The 19,774-nt window shown below is 35.6% G+C and overlaps 1 long non-coding RNA gene across 1 annotated transcript in view; it reads left to right on the forward strand.

The window, feature by feature from the left end:
- LOC107967779 (uncharacterized) overlaps window positions 1–19,265 on the forward strand; it is a 42,838-nt gene extending 23,573 nt beyond the window's left edge. Inside the window, exon 6 of the long non-coding RNA XR_001708496.3 lies at window positions 19,199–19,265. This is a non-coding gene — a long non-coding RNA (uncharacterized LOC107967779). The remainder of the gene's footprint in view (window positions 1–19,198) is intronic.
- Window positions 19,266–19,774: the final 509 nt, after the last annotated feature.

The raw sequence follows: 19,774 nt of genomic DNA on the forward strand, positions 1-19,774 counted from the left end.
CTGTAGCCATGGTTGTAAATAGCCATCAAAATCTGAGTTTCATTGATCAGCGGCAACTCAGTGAACGCATTTTTACAAGCCAATAAATCAATGTAAATCTCTCATTTATGGTAGTCAGCTAATCATACACATGATTCCAATAAATATGCATCTATATGCTTGATAACTGATAAACAGCCTATTTTCAAATAACAACCTGTGTGGTTGATGTCAGCTCACTCATGCTTCTGAAAGTCTACCAATACATGAATTCTGTCCTCATCAAAGTCCCTATGGAAGATGAGTTCTCAGCTCTACTTGGAAATTATATGTCCAATAGAAACAATTTTCCCTTAATATAGTAAGAGATAGTTTCAATTTTTAAAAAATTTTAGACATCAATTTTGATTTCATCATCCAGTGATAATCTAAAACCAACCCAATATAGTATCAAAGAGATCCACTGGTACTCTATCTACCTGCCAAGAGAAAAATAAATCGTATATAAAAAGTCATATCACCTAGCCCTTCTAAAATGTTTTCATCCACAATAATATGGGTTCTACTGAAAATTCAGAAACTTGAAATAAAATATGACCAGATGATCAAAAAGGAATAAAAACAGACTATGAAAACAGACCTACAGACGATTCCCATAAGAGTTGCCAAAGTTACTTTAAAATTCTGAGAATACAGTCAAGAAAATAGGAGAAAAGGATAAAATTTCAAAATGTGAAGATTTTCAATAGAGATATTCAATCTATAGAAAAAGTATTAAAATAATTGTAAAGAATTGAAAATAATACAATACCTATAATTAAGAATTCATTAAAATTATCAGCATTCCGGAAACAACAGAAGATATAATTAATGAAATTGAAGACATTTACTTAAATAGAATAAGAGAAAATTTATTCCTGGAATAAGTCATGATGAAAAATAAGTCTTGGAAGATTGTCTGGTGGTATCTACTAAAGCTAAACAGAGTAACTTCATTTCAAGGTATATACCCAAGAGAAATGAATGAATATATCCACCACAAGTCCTGCCCCCAAACATAAATTGCAGCTTTATTTATAATTGCATAAACTAGAAAAAAAATAAGTATTTTATTTTATTTTTAACTTTTATTTTAGGTTCAGGGATACAAATGCACGTTTGTTATATAGATGAATTGCATGTCACAGCAGTTTGGTGTACAGATTATTTTTCACTCAAGTCATAAGAATAGTACCCAATAGGTTGTTTGTTTGTTTTTTTATCTAGCTCTCCTACCATCCTCCACCTCAAGGAAGCCCCAGAGTCTGTTATTCCCTTATTTGTGTCCATGTATACTCGATGTTTAGCTCCCACTTATAAGTGAGAAGATGCAGTATTTGGTTTTTGGTTCTTGCATTAGTTCACTAAGGATAATGTCCTCCAGCTCCATTAATGTTCCTGCAAAGAACATTACCTTGTTGCTTTATGGCTTCATAGTATTTCATATGTACCCCATTTTCTTTATCCAGTCTACAGTTGATAAGTTTTAGGTTGATTCAATATCTTTGCTATTGTGACTAGTGCGGCAATGAACATACACTTGCATGTGTCTTTATGGTAGAATGACTTGTATTCTTTTAAGTATATATCCAATAATGGGATTGCTGGGTTGAATAGTAATTATTTAAGTTCTTTGAGAAATTGCCAAACTTTTTTCCACAATGGCTGAACTAATTTACATTCCCACCATCAGTGTATAAATGTTCCCTTTTCTCTGCAACCTGTCCAGCATCTGTAACTTTTTGACTTTTTAATAATAACCATTCTGACTCATGTGAGATGATATCTCATTATTGTTTTGGTTTGCATTTCTCTGATGATTAGTGATGTTGAGTATTTTTTCATATGCTTATTGGCCGCATCTATGTCTTCTTTTTAAAAGGGTTTGCTCGTGTCGTTTGCCCACTTTTTAATGGGGCTGTTTGTTTCTTCTGTGTGTGTTAATTTGTTTAAGTTCCTTATAGGTTTTGGATATTAGTCCTTTGTCAGATGTTCTCAAAAATTTTTCTCCCATTCAGTAGGTTGTATATTTACTCCATTGACAGTTTATTTTGCTGTCTAAAGCTTTTTAGTTTTATTAGGTCTCATTTGTCAATTCTTAAAAAAATCAAGTATTTATCAGCAGTAAACATTAAATAAATTACGATAAATCACAAAAGGGTACTACACAGCAACAAAAAACATTGAGCTACTGCTAAGTGTGACAAAATGAATAAATATCACAGATATCTGAAAGAAAACAGAAACTGAGTACGTCTGTACATGCAGTATGATTTTATTTCTATACGATTCAAAACAGGCAGAATTAATCTATGGTGGAAAAAATGTGTACTTTAAAAGGAAAAAATTGAGTCACATTACTGTTGCTAAATTCACCCTCACATCTTCAATTAGGATAGAACACACATCTATTCCTTCTTGTACAAAAGAAGGAGGCAAAAACAATAATTAAAAAAAAAGAAAAAGAAAAATATAGATACCAGCAAGAAACTATCCTTTTCCCTTCACTTTAATTTTGTTAGTGCTTGACCTCTCCCAATACCTAGAATCCAACCAACTAAGTAAGGATTTAAAGATACAACTGAAGTATAATATTTTGGCTAAGAAAAAAATCTAGTTTTGAATTTCATTTTACATGTTTTCAGAATATCCATACAATAATTTTTGAGTAGTGTTAGGTTTTATTTCTTGAAATGAATTTTCTGCAAATAGTGTTTAAGAAATCTGATAACAGACTGTGACCTAATTCTGAATACCTGAGAAAGAGGTGGTATCTCAGGTGACCACCTCAAAGGCACAGAAAATGAATCAGCTGTTTCTCATTATCACCCACCTTCGAGGTACAGCAGCAACATTTCTTCACCTTTACAAAGGTCTAAGGTGGTAATTATGTCTGCATTCTTCTTTTATGATAGACATAGCAGCCTACAAAAAGCATTAATTCAACCTTGTTGATTACATTACTTCTAGCTACAAAGGTAGCAAATTGTTTATTTTCTGAAATGACTTATTACACATCTGGCTTTAGTAGATTAAAGAAAATATAAGCTCATTTGAATTTGCATGCATAAACTGGAACTATTGATAAATGCGACTGTAGCATTAAAATGTTTTATGTTAATTTTTTTCTATGACAACAGTTTTATAAAACCACGTACTTTAAATGAATGCCAACCCAAACTGGCATTAGAATCGTTGACATTCCAGTACAATCACTCTGAATGTAATAATATTTAAATGAAAATATCTGAGGTTTTACATTTTTAATATAATTTCAGTAAGAATGCAGTGAAACAACAGGTGAAGTATTATAAAATTTTCTGTATAGTGTGCTAAAGATTAAGAAAGTGAATTCTATTTCTTTTATCTTATCACTTATATATATAAAGAGTACAAAATCAAACATTTTTAAAAATTGAAAAATAATTCTAAATATCTCCCTATACATATGATAATATTATACTCAAATATTTTGAACCTATAGAATGACTTTTGGGAGTATTTTGGTTGTGCTCCTGTGGGTGTGTGTTGATGTGCATTACACTTAATTTTAATTTTTATAGATACATAATAGTTGTACATATTTATATATTACATGTACAAACAATGTACTTATTGGATGATTAATAAAAACGTTGTCACTATAGATTTATGTGAATTTAAAAAAAATGGAGCACCAAAACAACTAATGTTTTTCTAAAGGATCACTTCCAGTGAGCAGATAACCTCTTGCTTTATAAATCTGTTAAAGGAAATGTATATTAATTGGTGATGGTACCCTTCCTTTAGTTGTAAAGATTTTTCTGGTGTGTGTGTGTGTGTGTGTGTGTGTTTAAATTTCCACTTAATAGTTTTTTTGTGCTCAATAGAATTTATTTATTTATTTATTTATTTACTTATTTATTTTTAAGACAGAGTCTCACTCTGTCACCCAGGCTTGAGTGCAGTGGCGTGATCTCGGCTCACTGCAACCTCTGCCGCCCAGGTTCAAGAAATTCTCCGGCCTCAGCCTCCCGAGTAGCTGAGGTTACAGGCACCTGCCACCACTCCCAGCTAATTTTTGTATTTGTAGTAGAGACGGGGTTTCACCATATTGGTCAGGCTGGTCTTGAACTCCTGACCTCATGATCCACCCGCCTCGGCCTCCCAAAGTGTTAGGATTACAGGAGTGAGCCATGGCGCCCGGCCGTGCTCAATAGAATTTAAATGTTATGTTTGATTTGGTAGATATACTGTAACCCCAAGCTTGAAAAAAAAAATTTTCAAGAGAAAAGTCTCTCTATCCATAGATCAAATTTATAGGTAAAATTTCAATTAAGCTCACAGTTTACTGAACATTCAATACTCAAATGTATTATAAGTCATTTTCAAACAAAGATATTGAAGTGTAAGAGGTAATAGCCTAAGACTGATCATCTGCCAAGTGACCTGTTTTATATATATATATATATATATATATATATATATATACACACACACACACACACACAATATATATACATAATATGACCTTTCATATATATATATATACACACGTATATATTATATATACATATATAATATATACATTTAATATATATGTATATATGAAAAGTATTTTCTCTTTCTCAAAATGTTACAGAAACTGGCTTAGGTTAGGTTTAGAAAACTCAACTTCCTCAGTTGCAGTGCTTGGATACTAAGACTCTACCTCTAGCTCTGTCATTAAAGGGAAAGACTGATGCTTCACCAAACACAAAGGCTAGAGTGGTAAAGTCTGTCATTGGATTGCTCCGCCACATAGTTGCAACCACAAGGATTAAACTCCAGCCCTGTAATAATACCATAAAAATGCTGGTTCTTCCACTAACCATCAATGCTGAACCATCAGGATGAAGCTGTAGCGAAGATTTTAACAAGTCACATTACTGTCATATCCTGATCACATTAATAAGGCAGCTCAAAGCTCCCCAGCTCACAGGTCAGATCTTGTACTCAAAACTTCCGAGTACGATGAGCAATCTTGATTGTTACTGTTCTCTTTCCATGATATATCACATATATGGACACTAAAATGCATTAGAAGTTCCTTATGTAGGTAGGTTTGCAAAAATAATATCATGACCTCCTAAACCTGAAGGAATACATTCAAGGAAAAATAATGAGTTTAGGCAATAACATGTCAAATTGTAAATTTATTTAAAACTGGTTTACCAATTTTAATTAATTTGAATATAATTTTAATGACAAACCTGTGTTACTTAAGTGTCCTATTGTTCTGTCAATTGATTTTAAAAAGATAGGTACATATATATTACATACGTTTCTGTTTACATTTACATATAATATATAGTATTTTACAATGATTCTTCCTTCTCTTTATAAACAAAGTAAACAGTTTCTGCTGGGCTAAGTCAGATATTTCCTGATCACCTAACTAAGAGAAGAAAAATAAAATAGATTTTTCCAGCCCATGGTTGTTTCATTACTCCAGACAACACTTTATATTGATCCTTCTCTATTTATTTCTAATTTTGTTGCCACTGATTGAGTTGAGCTCTAAATCTTGTGATGGCTTACATGCTGTTAGGATGCTGCATTGCTACCAGAAGCACCAGGTAGCAATGTTCTCATTTTAAACTCTAATTTGGTCTTATTTGCAGCAAATTAAGGTGTCTGATGCAGCACTTTAGCACCCAAAATGCATTATTTTACGTCTTTCATAATTCACCCTCACAGAAAATATGTTGTATGTGATCATTACGAGTTTGTATATTAGATATCTAGAATAAGAACTGTGAATCAGATAAATAAACATAGAAATTGCCCCACAATCCACCAATATATGTGGCAAAGCTTGAGTCTCTAAATCATTATATTTCCAATTTCTTTGTTTAAAACTTGCCAGAAAAGCAAAATGTGACATGAAAAGGGTTTGAATGGTATACCTATTTTAAGGATTATTTCCTATTATAGACGCTGAATCCTGACTTTTGGATAAGGTTTAGTTTTGAAGAGATGTCTCAATGAAGGATTATATATGTAGTACATTTACTCATGGACATACAATGAGAACTACTGATTACTCACATCAACAATTTTTTTGGAATATAAAAATTAAGGCAGTGTAATTTATGAAAAGAATAGATGAATGAGAAGGATGAGGAGTCTGGAAAAATGGCCCGAATTTGGGCTACTGCCATAACTATTTAGGTAAGACCCCATGCCTGAAACACAGTATAGGTATTTAGTAAGGAGAAGAACACACAATAAGAAGAAAAAAATTAATGTAGATTTTTAGAATTATAGAAAATATAGCTAAATGTGTATTTTGAAATACAGGTACTGGTTTTACATTTTGTCATTTTTATTTACATTTTACACATTGTGAAATAAAAAGGCTGCATTGATTGCTTTTTAACATCACTTCTTCGCTTTGGACGGGTTTGTCTTTTGTTGTTGTTGTTTACAGGAGACCCACTTTATTTTTTTAATTATTATTATACTTTAAGTTCTAGGGTACATGTGCACAACGTGCAGGTTTGTTACATATGTATACAAGTGCCACGTTGGTGTGCTGCACCCATTAACTCGTCATGTACATTAGGTATATCTCCTAATGCTATCCCTCTCGCCTTCCCCAACCCCATGACAGGCCCCAGTGTGTGATGCTCCCCTTCCTGTGTCCAAGTATTCTCATTGTTCAATTCCCACTTATGCATGAGAACATGCAGTGTTTGGTTTTTTGTCCTTGCGATAGTTTGCTGAGAATGATGGTTTCCAGCTTCATCCATGTCCCTACAAAGGACATGAACTCATCCTTTTTTATGGCTGCATAGTATTCCATGGTATATATGTGCCACATTTTCTTAATCCAGTCTATCATTGATGGATATTTGGGTTGGTTCCAAGTCTTTGCTATTGTGAATAGTGCTGCAATAAACATACGTGTGCATGTTTGTCTTTTTTATGGCCTTTTCACACTTTTTTTTTTTTTACTGAGGCCATGGGTCATACCTTATTCCTTTCATCCTTAAAACTGGACAAATTGTTATTGGACCAAATTTACCACACTTTGCAATAAAATGGTTTACCAGTCTTTATTTTTAAGAAAACACCGTAAGTTTGTAAAATTTCTGTAGTTACACTTACTACACTTCTCAAGCTATCATAATTATCTCACATTCATTACTCAAAAACAGTGATTAGCAAATTCTGCCACAAAAGATAATGCATAACATAAAGCTTTAAGCTGCAGGAAACATCCTAGAGTTTTGTGTGGCCTTCATGACAGCTTTAGGCACCACATCATATTATAGTTGCGAGAAATTGAATTTAGAGAGGTCCAAACTGAAACTAATTGACCTTTGTCTTTCTATCACCCTTATTTTTATCTCTAACATTGTATCCACTTCCATCACCATGGAATTATTTGCAGTGCCCTACTGGCTGATGTGGGTTCATCACAACTTCTGGTGAATTTGCCTACCAATTAGCAACCCCTGGGAAGAGAGGTAGATAAAACATAGACTTTCAAACATGTTATGTGATTACATTGGGTCATTTTCTAAATACAATTAAAAACTCAACTATAGCTATGGTCAACATGAGTAAAGTGGCTGAAAGTTTTGCAAAATTTATAAGTTATACAAGACATTGTAAATTAAGCAGAGGTTTTCCAGTTGTTCTTCATCCAATGTGCAATAAATTAAAAAACTGGTTTTACAAGATGTGATATGAAGGAGCATTATGAGACCATTTACATTTTGTATGTATCTTATATTTTAAAGTAAGATAAAGTGCAAGAACTCATTAAACAATGAATACTTCTTGGCTATGACATTTTAGAGTTGTTGTTTGTGCTAGTTATAGTTTCTGAAAATTTAGTCAAAAGATAAAAGCATTTAATGTAGGAAATAAATGAATACTCAAACATAGCAACATGACTACACAATTTTGCATTTGTAAATGAGACATACTGATAGACTTTTGTTTAAAAGACTTTCCAGGGTGGAGCCAAGATGGCCGAATAGGAACAGCTCCAGTCTACAGCTCCCAGTGTGAGCAATGCAGAATACGGGTGATTTCTGCATTTCTAACTGAGGTACCGGGTTCATCTCACTGGGGAGTGTTGGAAAGTGGGTGCAGGACAGTGGGTGCAGTGCACTGAGCACCAGCCGAAGCAGGGAGAGGCATTGCCTCACCCAGGAAGTGCAAGGGGTCAGGGAATTCCCTTTCCTAGTCAAAGAAAGGGGTGACAGACGGCACCTGGAAAATCGGGTCACTCCCACCCTAATACTGTGCTTTTCCAATGGTCTTAGCAAAGGGCAAACCAGGAGATTATATCCCATGCCTGGCTCGGAGGGTCCTATGGCCATGGAGCCTCGCTCATTGCTAGCACAGCAGTCTGAGATCAAACTGCAAGGTGGCAGTGAGGCTGGGGGTGGGGCGCCTGCCATTGCCAAGGCTTGAGGAGGTAAACAAAGCCGCTGGGAAGCTCAAACTGGGTGGAGCCCAACGCAGCTCAAGGAAACCTGCCTGCCTCTGTAGACTCCACCTATGGGGGCAGGGCACAGGCAAACAAAAGGGAGCAGAATCCTCTGCAGACTTAATTGTCCCTGTCTGACACTCTTGAAGAGAGTAGTGGTTCCCCAGCACGCAGCTAGAGATCTGAGAACAGACAGACTGCCTCCTCAAGTGGGTCCCTGACCCCCGAGTAGCCTAACTGGGAGGCACCCCCAAGTAGGGGCAGACTGACACCTCACACGGCCGGGTACTCCTCTGAGACAAAACTTCTAGAGGAACAATCAGGCAGCAACATTTGCTGTTCACCAATATCCGCTGTTCTGCAGCCTCCGCTGCTGATACCCAGGCAAACAGGGTCTGGAGTGGACCTCCAGCAAACTCCAACAGACCTGCAGCTGAGGGTCCTGACTGTTAGAAAGAAGACTAACAAACAGAAAGGACATCCACACCAACACCCCATCTGTATGTCACCATCATCAAAGACCAAAGGTAGATAAAACCACAAAGATGGGGAAAAACCAGAGCAGAAAAACTGGAAACTCTAAAAATCAGAGCACCTCTCCTCCCCAAAAGGAATGCAGCTCCTCACCAGCAATGGAACAAAGCTGGACGGAGAATGACTTTGATGAGTTGAGAGAAGAAGGCTTCAGACGATCAAAGTACTCCGAGCTAAAGGAGGAAGTTCGAACACATGGCAAAGAAGTTAAAAACCTTGAAAAAAAAAAAAGAAAAAAACCCAGACAAATGGCTAAGTAGAATAACCAATGCAGAGAAGTCCTTAAAGGACATGATGGAGCTGAAAACCAAGGCACGAGAACTACGTGACGAATGCACAAGCCTCAGTAGCCGATTTGATCAAATGGAAGAAAGGGTATCAGTGATGGAAGATGAAATGAATGAAATGAAGCGAGAAGAGTTTAGAGAAAAAAGAATAAAAAGAAATGAACAAAGCCTCCAAGAAATATGGGACTATGTGAAAAGACCAAATCTATGTCTGATTGGTGTACCTGAAAGTGACGGGTAGAATGGAACCAAGTTGGAAAACACTCTGCAGGATATTATCCAGGAGAACTTCCCCAATCTAGCAAGGCAGGCCAACATTCATATTCAGGAAATACAGAGAACGCCACAAAAATACTCGTTGAGAAGAGCAACTCCAAGACACATAATTGTCAGATTCACCAAAGTTGAAATGAAGGAAAAAATGTTAAGCGCAGCCAGAGAGAAAGGTCGGGTTACCCACAAAGAGAAGCCCATCGGACTAACAGCTGACCTCTAGGCAGAAACTCTGCAAGCCAGAAAAGAGTGGGGGCCAATATTCAACATTCTTAAAGAAAAGAATTTTCAACCCAGAATTTCATATCCAGCCAAACTAAGCTTCATAAGTAAGTGAAGGAGGAATAAAATCCTTTACACACAAGCAAACGCTGAGAGATTTTGTCACCACCAGGCCTGCCCTACAAGAGCTCCTGAAGGAAGCACTAAACATGGAAAGGAACAACTGGTCCCAGTGACTGCAAAAACATGCCAAATTATAAAGACCATCGAGGCTAGGAAGAAACTGCATCAACTAACGAGCAAAATAACCAGCTAACATCATAATGACAGGATCAAATTCACACTTAACAATATTAACCTTAAATGTAACTGGGCTAAATGCTCCAATTAAAAGACACAGACTGGCAAATTGGATAAAGATTCAAGATCCATCAGTGTGCTGTATTCAGGAAACCCATCTCATGTGCAGAGACACACATAGGCTCAAAATAAAGGAGTGGAGGAAGATCTATCAAGCAAATGGAAAACAAAAAAAGGCAGGGGTTTTAATCCTACTCTCTGATAAAACAGACTTTAAACCAACAAACATCAAAAGAGACAAAGAAGGCCGTTACATAATGGTAAAGGCATCAATTCAACAAGAAGAGCTAACTATCCTAAATATATATGCACCCAATACAGGAGCACCCAGACTCATAAAGCAACTCCTTGGAGACCTACAAAGAGACTTAGACTCCCACACAATAATAATGGGAGACTTTAATACCCCACTGTCAACATAAGACAGATCAACAAGACAGAAAGTTAACCAGGATATCCAGGAATTGAACTCAGCTCTGCACCAAGTGGACCTAATAGACATCTACAGAACTTTCCACCCCAATCCAACAGAATATACATTCTTTTCAGCGCCACACCACACTTATTCCAAAATTGAACACATAGTTGGAAGTAAAGCACTCCTCAGCAAATGTCAAAGAAAAGAAATTATAACAAACTGCCTCTCAGACCACAGTGCAATCAAACTAGAACTCAGGATTAAGAAACTCACTCAAAACTGCTCAACTACATGGAAACTGAACAACCTGCTTCTGAATGACTACTGGGTACATAACGAAATGAAGGCAGAAATAAAGGTGTTCTTTGAAACCAACGAGAACAAAGACACAACATACCAGAATCTCTGGGACACATTCAAAGCAGTGTGTAGAGGGAAATTTATAGCACTAAATGCCCACAAGAGAAAGCAGGAAAGATCTAAAATTGACAACCTAACATCACAATTAAAAGAACTAGAAAAGCAAGAGCAAACACATTCAAAAGCTAGCAGAAGGCAAAAAATAACTAAGATCAGAGCAGAACTGAAGGAGATAGAGCCACAAAAAACCCTTCAAAAAATCAATGAATCCAGGAGTTGGTTTTTTGAAAAGATCAACAAAATTGATAGACCTCTAGCAAGACTAATAAAGAAGAAAAGAGAGAAGAATCGAATAGACGCAACAAAAAAATGATAAAGGGGATATCACCACCGATCCCACAGAAATACAAACTACCATCAGAGAATACTATAAACACCTGTATGAAAATAAACTAGAAAATCTAGAAGAAATGGATAAATTCCTCAACACATACACCCTCCCAAGACTAAACCAGGAAGAAGTTGAATCTCTGAATAGACCAATAACAGGATCTGAAATTGAGGAAATAATTAATAGCTTATGAACCAAAAAAGTCGAGGATCAAATGGATTCAGAGCCGAATTCTACCAGAGGTACAAGGAAGAGCTGGTACCATTCCTTCTGAAACTGTTCCAATCAATAGAAAAAGAGGGAATCTTCCCTAACTCATTTTATGAGGCCAGCATCATCCTGATACCAAAGCCTGGCAAAGACACAACAAATAAAGAGAATTTTAGACCAATATCCCTGATGAACATCGATGCAAAAATCCTCAATAAAATATTGGCAAACTGAATCCAGCAGCACATCAAAAAGCTTATCCACCATGATCAAGTGGGCTTCATCCCTGGGATGCAAGGCTGGTTCAACATACACAAATCAATAAACGTAATCCAGTATATAAACAGAACCAATGACAATAACCACATGATTATCTCAATAGATGCAGAAAAGGCCTTTGACAAAATTCAACAACCCTTCACGCTAAGAACTCTCAATAAATTAGGTATTTATTGGACGTATCTCAAAATAATAAGAACTATCTATGACAAACCCACAGTCAATATCATACTGAATGGGCAAAAACTGGAAGCATTCCCTTTGAAAACTGGCACAAGACAGGGATGCCCTCTCTCACCACTCCTATTCAACATAGTGTTGGAAGTTCTGGCCAGGGCAATTAGGCAGGAGAAGGAAATAAAGGGTATTCAATTGGGAAAAGAGGAAGTCAAATTGTCCCTGTTTGCAGATGACATGATTGTATATCTAGAAAACTCCATCGTCTCAGCCCAAAATCTCCTTAATCTGATAGGCAACTTCAGCAAAGTCTCAGGATACAAAATCAATGTACAAAAATCACAAGCATTCTTATACACCAATAACAGACCAACAGAGAGCCAAATCACGAGTGAACTCCCATTCACAATTGCTTCAAAGAGAATAAAATACCTAGGAATCCAACTTACAAGAGACATGAAGGACCTCTTCAAGAGAACTACAAACCACTGCTCAATGAAATAAAAGAGGATACAAACAAATGGTAGAACACTCCATGCTTATGGGTAGGAAGAATCAATATCATGAAAATGGCCATACTGACCAAGGTAATTTATAGATTCAATGCCATCCCCATCAAGCTACCAATGACTCTCTTCACAGAATTGGAAAAAAACTACTTTAAAGTTCATCTGGAACCAAAAAAAAAGCCAAAAGAACAAAGCTGGAGGCATCACGCTACCTGACTTCAAACTACAAGCCTACAGTAACCACAACAGCATGGTACTGGTACCAAAACACAGATATAGACCAATGGAACAGAACAGAGCCCTTAGAAATAACACCACACATCTACAACCATCTGATCTTTGACAAACCTGCCAAAAACAAGCAATGGGGAAAGGATTCCCTATTTAATAAATGGTGCTGGGAAAACTGGCTAGCCATATGTAGAAAGCTGAAACTGGATCCCTTCCTTACACCTTATACAAAAATTAATTCAAGATGGATTAAAGACTTAAATGTTAAACCTAAAACCATAAAAACCGTAGAAGAAAACCTAGGCAATACCATGCAGGACATAGGCATGGGTAAGGACTTCATGTCTAAAACACCAAAAGCAATGGCAACACAAGCCAAAATTGACAAATGGGATCTAATTAAACTAAAGAGCTTCTGCACAGCAAAAGAAACTACCATCAGAGTGAACAGGCAACCTACAGAATGGAAGAAAATTTTTGCAATCTACTCATCTGACAAAGGGCTAATATCCAGAATCTACAATGAACTCAAACAAATTTACAAGAAAAAAACAAACAACCCCATCAAGAAGTGGGCAAAGGATATGAACAGACACTTCTCAAAAGAAGACATTTATGCAGCCAAAAGACACATGTAAAAATGCTCATCATCACTGGCCATCAGAGAAATGCAAATCAAAACCACAATGAGATACCATCTCACACCAGTTAGAATGGCTATCATTAAAAAGTCAGGAAAGAACAGGTGCTGGAGAGGATATGGAAAAATAGGAGCACTTTTACACTGTTGGTGGGACTGTAAACTATTTCAAACATTGTGGAAGTCAGTGTGGCGATTCCTCAAGGATCTAGAACTAGAAATACCATTGGACCCAGCCATCCCATTACTGGGTATATAGCCAAAGGATTATAAATCATGCTGCTATAAAGGCACATGCACACGTTTATTGTGGCACTCTTTACAATAGCAAAAACTTGGAACCAAGCCAAATGTCCAACAATGATAGACTGGATTAAGAAATGTGGCACATATATACCATGGAATACTCTGCAGCCATAAAAAAGGATGAGTTCATGTCCTTTGTAGGGACATGGATGAAGATGGAAACCATCATTCTCAGCAAACTATTGCAAAGACAAAAAACCAAACACCGCATGTTCTCACTCATTTGTGGGAATTTAACAATAAGAACTCGTGGACACCAGAAGGGGAACAGCACACTCCGGGATCTGTTGTGGAGTGGGGGGAGGAGGGAGGGATAGCATTAGGAGATATACCTAATGTTAAATGACGAGTTAATGGGTGCATCACACCAACATGGCACATGTATACATATGTAACTAACCTGCACGTTGTGCACATGTACCCTAAAACTTAAAAGTATAATAAAAATAAATAAATAAATAAATAAAAATAAAAGACTTTCCAGAACATGTGTTTTCCTAAGCAAAGCAAGCATTCATGTAATTTTTTTCCCTACAACATATGTGTATATTCACTAATATTAAAAGTTCAATTTTTGGAACAGATATACTTCTGTCAAGAGTAGTAGAAATAAAATCAGTAGAAAACTTATGTTGTCTTTTTGAGATTTTTTTTCCATATTGACTTCTATTAATCTTGGAAAGATTTATGTTATTTATATAAGGGGTAAGGAATGTACTATTTTGCCTTAATTCATTTTCAAGTTCAAAAGACTCAATTTTTAGACACAATACAGTGTGTTTTATAACATAAAATAATATAGAGCAGTTTAATTTTCATGTAAAATAACTTTAATTTTGTCTTCAGAAATATAGAATAAAATAAGTTTGAAAGAGCATGAAATCCACCAGCTTTTCTGGCACATAGGCCAAATGTGGACTCAGGCTGCTCCTTAAGGAACATGACAAATTTGAGTATCACAGCCTTTCTTGAGATGTACCCAGTAACCAAAAGAACATGCGTAATTCTTTAAAAAATTAAAGAAATGTGACTTGAAAATGAATATTTTTCATGGAAAACTTTCAGACTTACCCATATTTATAGTTGAACAACTGATTAAATGATATGAAAAGAACATTTGGATTTGTTTAGAAAATCCAAATTTCAAAATAAATCCAAATGTTCAAAATAAAATAGAATAACATGTTAATTTATATCGATCACACAAAGAGCAAAAGAACTATAAGGTCTATTTATGGCAAGACTTTAGAGGTCATAGTCAATAGAAATGTGAATTGATGTAATTTGTTTGGAAAAATACCTTGTGAACCTAAGTCATTCTCCTGGATATGTCCCATGGAAATCAAAGTAAGTGAATGCTTCCAGCATTTGTATTGCAGCATTGGATGCTGGACTAACATAAAGAAATACTGTGCGTGTTCATAATTTAAAAAATGCAAAGATGATGGTACATTCATGTCATGTACTCTCATATGGATATTAAAAATACATTGGAGGGATACCAGTCAATTGAATCTGCAAGGTCTTATTGAGTAAAAAGCCATGACTCAAAATAGTATAGTATGATCCCATATATGTTTGATTATAATTACACAAGCATAGATATGAAAACACATTCCACCAGTAAACAGGAGTGGTCAGAGTAGTAATATCAGTTGAGAAAAAGCAAAAAGTTCAAGGGAGAAAGATGAGCAAAAGAGGAAAATTTAAAAAGTAAACCAAACATTATACACTATGTAACCTAACCACATTTATAAGATGTTTAAAAACACATATATATAATGAATTAAATATAATTTAAATTTTCAATTTTAAGTAGTCTAAAATTAAAAATATGAAACATATTTTATAATATGATATTAAAACAAGACTAATTTTTCAAGTAAACTACTTTCATATATGTGTATGTGTGTCTGTGTGTGTGTGGTGGGTGGAGAGGCTTAAGATGTCAGACAATCTATGAATGCAATCTTGTAACACAAAGAAAATAAATAAAAATAATTCTTAATTCATGTATTAATCATAGAACAAATGCTGCCTTGTGGAGAAAAGTGAAAAGTATAGTTACTTGAATGCCTATTATTTTCCTGACATTATTTATTCAGTAAATGTTTGTTGAGTTTCTACTATGTGCCAAGTTCTGTGTGAAGCATATAGGATATAGCAGTAAAGTGAAGTGGCATGGTCTCTGTTTTTTGGGCTAATAATATAAGACACAAGATATAAAATAAATCAAAATAAGTAACATAGTTCCAATGTAAAGGCAGTAATCATTGTTGCTGGGAAAGAGAGTAAGTGTGAAAGCCATATTATATACGGCAGTTAGGAAAGAACTACCTAGGCCTGCAGTCTGCAGATACATGAAAACAAGGGTAAGTGTTCCATGCATTGTGTTAAGGACTTGTAATGATCAGTTATATGAGTGGACCTCAAGAAGTTTGAGAAAAAAGTTCAATAAACGGATAGAAATTAAAAACATAAACTTTATTTCTCAACATAAGCTCCATCACATTCAAAACACTTTTGTAAGTGATACCAGCCATTTAGTGCATCCCTAAATAACTGAGGGTCCTGAAAATTTAACCATGTCAATGCAGTCTTTTTTACATGATTAACTGAAGGAAAATGGGTGCCCTTTTGAGATTTTTTTTTTTTTTTTGATTAGGAAACATAAAGAAGTCAAACATAGCTGAATCAAGAGTTAAAGGTGGATGCCTAATGACTTCCTACCAAAACTCTTGCAAAATTTCCCTTGTTTGATGAAAGGAATGAACAGGAGCATTGTCATGGTGGAGAGGGACTCTCTGGTGAAGCTTTCTCAGGCATTTTTCTGCTATAGTTCTGGCTAACTTTATCAAATCTCATAATAAGCAGATGTTATTATTCTTTGGCCCTCTAGAAAGTCAATAAGCAAAATACCTCAAGATCCCAAAAAACTATTATTATGGCCTTTCCTCTTCACTAGTCCACTTTGGTTTGAAGAGATAACTTCCACCTCTGGGAAGCCATGGCAATGATTGTGATTTGTCTTTAGGACCATACTGGTAAAGCCATTTCATCTCCTGTTACAGTTCTTTGAAGGAATGCTTTAGGATCTTGATCTCACTTGTTTAACTCAACAGGATTTTCTGTATTGATGGAAATGTTCTATATTTGTCCTGTCCAATACAATATCCACTAGCCACTGCTGAGCACTAGAAATATGACTATTACATCTAGAGAGCTAAGTTGTAAATGTTATTTAATTAGAATTCATTTAAATTTTAATATAATAGCCAGATGTGGTTACTGGCTATGTATTCGGCAGCACAGATCTTGACTGATGTTACTATATATATACTGTTCCAACCTTAATTGGGCTTTCAATGAAGTCCAGAAATCTTGGTAATTTTCTTCTTAACTTTCTCTCTCAATCTTTACTATTTTAGATAAGAGTCAGGCTTCTCCAAGTTCTTTAATCTTATTCTCTACCTTCTTTCTCACTTTCATTAAATGACTGACTTTTTAACACACAAAATACTCCATTAAGCTACTGTCACAAACACCGTGAACTTACTGCAAACACACCAATCATTTTCTGTTACCATCCAGTCACAATGAATAAAATGTCACTAATCTTCTAAAAAAAATAATTATTCCGGCCGGGCATGGTGGCTCACACCTGTAATCCAGCACTTTGGGATGCCGAGGTGGGCAGATCACAAGGTCAGGAGTTTGAGACTAGCCTGGCCAGTATGGTGAAACCCCATCACTACTAAGAATACAAAAATTAGCTGAGCATAGTGGCACACGCCTGTAGTTCCAGCTACTCAGGAGGCTGAGGCAAGAGAATCACTTGAACCTGGGAGGCGGTGGTTGCAGTGAGCTGAAATTGCGCCACTGCACTCTAGCCTGGGTGACAGAGAGAGACTCCATCTCAAAAATAAATAAATAAATAAATAATTATTATTTCAAATATGGTCTGGGGTGTTTGAATATTTATTATTATTAGTTAGTCCCCCTCTTCCTATATCTTTAATTTATTCTTTTATTCTAGATCATTTCTCTAATATTTTAATATGCCCAATTTCCTTGAGAATTTTTTCTCACTCTACCTCACATTGCACACTAACTAACATTCATTTTTGTATTAAAACACACAGTCAAAACCTACATGATAAATCATCTGTTAATAAAAATCAATATTTTTCAATCCTTATCCTATAAAAGTGAGATTTTTGACATAATACCAGAACTTTCTCCACCTTCTGGTCTTCTTCTCAATCTCCTTTTCAAAATCTCTTTCCTATGTTTATCCATTAAATATTCCTCAGGCCACTTTATTAACTCTCGCCTCCTCAGACCCTTAGCCATCTCCCTGAGCTTCAAGTAATGATTCCCAGCTCATGGCAGACAGATGCACTACACAAATTTCTTTCCACAGACAGACTTGTGCCCCACCGTTGGGGAAGGAACTTGTAAGCTAGCTTTCAGCACGCAGTAGCTTCAGGGTCTGTATCAGCTGCAGAGAACAAACTCCCCTGATGTTATATCATAGGTAATCCTTGCTGCAGCATTCCGTACCAAGTAGGCTGAAGCCTCCTTAGGCCTGTGTAACAGTTTAGCAGTTTCTTCTGTCTAGTTCTACTTCTTCCACATACACAAATATAGGTGGGTGCAAAAGTAGCTGCGGTTTTTGCAATTACTTTTAATGGGGAAACTGCGATTAATTTTGCACCAATCTAATAGATACAAGATGTAATGGAAGAGAAAAACAATTTAAAAGAGTAAGAAAAATATAAAATGCTGGGGATTTGATTTTTTTTAATGCAACATCTCTATGGAAAGAAAAGAAAACTACTGAAAGGATTGCAAGTATATTTGAACAAATGGAAAGCCATTTTTTGTTCCTGGATAACTTACACAACAACATGAAGGTGTAAAGATGCCTAGCTAGTCTGCTTTTCTGATACACAGACACACACATGTATGTATGTGTATGTGTTTGTATGTGTATATATCCATCCTAATAAAATTAAATACACTATATTTAAGGAACTATAAGAACATATCAAAATCAACACAATCTCAATACACAAGTCTCTTGCCTTACTAATGTCCTTTTATACACGATGCAATCCAAATACAATTGTTAACAAGCTATTATTCATTTTTATCTGAAACAACAAATATTAATAATGAAGTTCCTATGGAAAGTTAAAATTAAGAAAGAACTTTTAAAAATCTCTTGAAAAGGGGAACCATAGGAGATACCAGACAAGCTAGACATTAAAATATACTATTAATGTCTGCATAGCAACATGGCTATACTATTGACTTGAATATTGACTTTGTATTCTTGCTTAACATATTTAAACACATTGACTCTTTGTCAAGTCTTTGAGATTTTCTATATAGAAAAACAAGTCTCGGGTAAATAGATTCATTTTTTATTTTTCTCCTTTAAATTTCATATGCATTTTATTTTTTTTTTCTTTTATTGCATTCGCTGGAAATTCCACTGTGATGTTGATCAGCACTAATGAGAGTGGACATTCTTGGTCTCTTCCTGAACTTAGAGAGCAAGAAGGCACTTTATTAAGGTAGGATCATTAATATAGTTTGGCTCTGTGTCCGCACCTAAATCTCATCTCAAATTCTAATCTCCTGTGTCAAGGGAAGGACCTGGTGAGAGGTGGTTAGATTATGGAGACAGTTTCCACTATGCTGTTCTTGTGACAGTAAATTCTCAAGAGATCTGATCATTTAAAAGTGTGGCACTTCCCCCTTGCTTACTCTGTCTCTCTCTTTCCTGCTGCCATGTAACATGTGCTTTGCTTCCCCTTCACCTTCTGCCATGATTGTAAGTTTTCTGAGGCTTCTCCAGGCAGGCAAAACTGTCAGTTGATTAAACCTCTATTAAACAAAAGAGGTTTAATAAATTAACCAGTGTTGGGTACTATCTGTATAGCAGTACAAAAGTGGAGTAATACAGTGATAATCTTCTATTCATTATTTGCTAAGAATATTTATCATGAATTGATGTTGAATTTTGTCAAATGCTCTTTCTTTGTCAATTGAGAAAATCATATTGTATTTTTCCTTTAGTATAT

The sequence above is a fragment of the Pan troglodytes genome, chromosome 10 (assembly GCF_028858775.2).
Source record: "Pan troglodytes isolate AG18354 chromosome 10, NHGRI_mPanTro3-v2.0_pri, whole genome shotgun sequence".
In the NCBI taxonomy this organism is placed as follows: Eukaryota; Metazoa; Chordata; class Mammalia; order Primates; family Hominidae; genus Pan; species Pan troglodytes.